Here is a 4,440-nt window from a genome sequence, read left to right on the forward strand (position 1 = left end):
GCCCCACTGAGGCTCTCCCAGAGTGGACTGTTTGTCTCTCTGATCACTTTGCTCTCATCATGTGGAGCTACCCCAGGACTCCCAGGGGGCCGCTCTGACCCTTTGCTGCCACTGGCCAGGGAGGCGGAGGACCCGGAACAACAGCCCGCAGTTATGAAATGATATCCTTGTTATCTTATAATTTTGTAAATCAGTATTAAATCATTAATAAAAAGGAGAAAACAGAAAGAAAAAAGAAAGAAATCCAGACTACTTGTGAGTGGTGATGCCAAGCATGTACAAGGCTCTGGTTCTTGGAAACAAAAAAAAAAGAAACTAAAGTAAATAAAGATCACATGCCGCAGACCACCACAGTGGATGAGCAGCAGGAGAGTCAGGGGTCTCGAAGGCAACCTCCCCGGTGGGTCAGGAGTCGGTGCAAGGGAGAACAGATAGACACCACACTCTATTGGAGGGTGAATCTGGACTCATTTTAATAGTGAAACTGCATTAGCTTTTATACTTTTTCAGGTTACCTAAATAACTAGCTCATAAGGAAGTAGCAATAAGCATCATAGTCTTGTGGCTTTGGCAGGATACATGTTACTCCCCTATTTCTGTAAAGAATGGTACAATACTTAGTATCGCCCTGTTCTCAGGGGAGGTCATACCCAGAATTGTTTTTGACTTTTGCGGAGGGATCTTTCTATCATTAATCTTTTATGGGGGGCATACGGATCTTTGTCTAGTCATGGACCACTGCTCATCTAGATCTGGTACAGTTTAACTATTAATCTTTCTTTGTTTCAATACGTCAACTTGTACCAGGGAGGCCTCAATCTCTGCTTTGAGGGGCAGGTCATAACATGACTTCTTTTGTCCATCTATGTTGACCCACCTTCTCCACTTTCATAATGTAACTTTCAAATATGCCCCTGTGTAAGGGACTCTCCATTCCCACCAGGCACTGCCAAAGCACTATTAATCAACTGTGACAGTATAGTTATTTGTAGCAATAACGGGGGGAGAATGCGTCGACCCATTCTCATCCTCCTGCCCAGCTTCCTTGAAGTCTGAATGCAGGTCCATAGGAGATGACACTGTCAAGATCCCTGGCATTCTTGATGGGGCACCGCAATCCCATGAGAGTTATAGGCCAACATTAATAAAAATAGCATTCACATCACATGGCGTGCCAGAAAAAAACATGAAAGAATTCTTTTTTGAAGAATGACAAACTAAGAATTTCCTCCAATTGAAAAAGATAGACCCTCAGATACAGAAAGGCCTCAGAGGTCCAAGAAAAATAAAACCAAGCCTAATCTCATCCAGACATATAATAATTAAAATGACAAAGAACAAATGTAGGGTTGTAGGGGGTGTCACACCTGGTTGAGCACATGCCTTACCATGCAGAATGACCAAGGTTCAAGACCCTGGTCCCCACCTGCATGGGGAACCTTCACAAGCAGTGAAGCAGTGCTGTAGGTATCTCTCTTTCTCTCTCCCTCTATGTCTCTCCCTTCCCTCTCAAATTCTGTCTGTCCAATGAATGAATGAATATATATATATATTTACCTCCAGAGTTATTGTGGGGCTACACCACAAATCCACTGCTCCTGGAGGCTTTTTTTTTTCTCTTTTGTTGCCCTTCTTGTTTTATCATTGTTGTGATTATTACTGTTGTTGTTATTGATGTCATTGTTGTTGGATAGGACAGAGAGAAATTGAGAGAGGAGGGGAAGACAGAGAGGGGAAGAGAGAAAGATAGACACCTACAGACCTGCTTCACTGCTTGTGAAGCGACCAAACCCTGCAGGTGGGGACCCAGGGGCTTGAACTGGGTTCCTAATGTAGGTCTTTGCACTTGGCGCCATATGCATTTAACCCACTGCACTACTACCCGACCCTCCAATAAAAATATTTTTAAGCGAGAAAATGTAGATAGAAAATATTAAAAGAGAGAAAAGCAGAGTCATATATAATGCAACTCCCATACAGCTATCAGTTAATTTCTCAAAAGAAACTGGAGTTTAGAAAGGATTGGCAGAAATACTCATTGCTTATGAAGATCCCCAACCCCCAACCCCAGAAATTGGGACCAGGAGCTTAAATCCAAGATCTTTGCACATGATAAAATGTGCACTCAACCAGGTGTTCCACTGTCTGGCTTCAAAGTTTTGAATGAAAAAGATATCTCCTAAGACAAGAATAATCTTGTCTTGGGTAAATAATCTAACTCACCAGGTTATCAGGCAGGTTTGCAGAAGTGATAAAGAGCATTTCAGCAAGTAAAGGAATTAACTCTCAGTATGCAAGCCCTACAAGGAATTTATCTAAAAAGAAGACACTGAACCGTGGTCTCATATGGAATAAATACACGAGTTAAAGTAAAGTCATACAAAAAAGTCATAAGTAAAGTCATACAAAAGACTTTAGACTTTAGTTCAGGCATTAGTCTTTTAAAATGCTATTTGTTTTGAGTGTGTTCTTACATAAAACACTCTCTTCCTTAACACATTTGCTTCTGTTTTCTGTTAAAAAATATGAGTACTGATTTTGCTGGGATAAGACATTTCAATGTCATATATAAACCTGCATTGTCTACAATGTGAATGGCATGTTCTGCATGTGTAGCAGAAACAGATCCTTTACATAAATATCCTTTCTGCCTCATAAAGATTTGCTGAATTCTCTCATTCTCTTATGCCCTTTGTTTTTCATAGTTCTTTCTTGATGGGAAATTGTGCAGATGTGGTCGAACATTGGCAGGGTGCCGCCGACCACCCAACTGGGGGCTCAGCAGGCCGATCCAGGGAGAATGAGACTTATAGGTGGGAGGTGGATTCGGCGCGACAGACAACACTGAGACACATGAGTTTCAATGCTGCTGCAATCTTTTACTGATATAGAGATTCTTTTTATAATAGCATAACAAAGAAGCATAAATCAAAAGCTGGCCAAGTCAGTTGACCACAAAGTACGCAGGGTACATTTTTTAAGTAACACAGACAGGAGGAACTGAAGGCATACAACTACCATCAAAACGAAAGCACAGCCATACTGTTCTTTCATGGGTTATTAACCACATCCCTTTGGTTTCAGACAAAAGTCAATTTATCAGTAAGAACTAAATGCTTTCACTGCTCTCATTTATCCAAAGGGCTATTCTTTCTCCTTCCAAGCACTGGACCTTAATACCCAGAATAGGGGGGGCACTAGTGGGAACACGGCGTCTTGCTCTGATCCTTATGCCAAGCTCCCTTTCCTATAATCTACCTAAGACAATATGCAGGTGCATTTCAGGGTTGCTATGTAACATGTTTCCTGGGAAAGCTAAAGGACCATTGTCTGTATGATTGAATGTAATATTTCTGAGAATAGTGCTCAGTCCTTGCTCAACCTGGATAGCCAAGTCATTGGGGCTTGAAGTGCTGGGATTTACTGTTGTAAGGGGCTTTTCATCCAGTGGGGTCCCATCTGGAATGTCCAGACTAGACTTGGGGGGTTGCACTGTAAGCGTCTCCGGAGTCTCCTGGACATTCCCTGGGTGGCCTGCATAAAGCATGATAAACAACAACAGTAAGCTTTCAGAAGCGAAACCAAGTCCACCTAGCCCTCCAAGGCCTTTCCGCCAACCGGGAGACCCAGGGATCCGTCCACACAAATATCCAGGCTTCTGTCCACCACCTATCTTGGGTACGGTCTTCCGTACAGGAGCTTGTAAGGCCCCTGTCCGGTTCCCTAACCAGGTCACCCGCACTGTTTTGTCACACCGCGGTCGTGGCCTGCCTATCTGGCCAGACAGGTGTGGCAGCAGGGCTCACAAACCACTATATTTCCATGCAAGTATTATTTACAGATTCCCAACACATTTACCCTCAGGGTATTGCTAATTCAGTTAAAACCATTGCAACAGTTGTTAGGGGTGCTTCCACCTTCCCAACATGCCTTTTGCCTCTCTCCATCCCCTTTCCTAGCCAATACCGTGCTGACTTGCCACTTCCAGAATTCTCCCATAAAAGCCTCTCCTATTTCTGCTTTCACTTTCTTTGCTCTTTTCGCTTCCATGACCTGACCCGGAGAAGGGCTGGTGGGCATAGTGAGAGGCGGCCATTTTGCTAGCTCCATGTGGCCTGAACTGCTATGCTCACACCCAATTCTGGGGCGTCTGTGTGAATAAAGATTTGTGTTCCCACTCCACCACGAGTTCCTGGTCTCTTCTCTCTCCCCCTCAACACAACCTGACACTTTATTGTGTATTTCTATAATTTTAGTGTAATTTCAAGAGTATTATGATGCATACAACCAAACTATATCCACAATAAATAATCATATGTAAAATTAGCTTGATTTTATATTTATTAGTATTATACATTACAAGTTTTGTTAAAATTAGTTCATAATTCCTATAATTTATTACAATTCTTTTCTTATCTATCAACATTTTTGTAGGTACAA

This window comes from Erinaceus europaeus, chromosome 8, assembly GCF_950295315.1.
Source record: "Erinaceus europaeus chromosome 8, mEriEur2.1, whole genome shotgun sequence".
NCBI lineage: Eukaryota > Metazoa > Chordata > Mammalia > Eulipotyphla > Erinaceidae > Erinaceus > Erinaceus europaeus.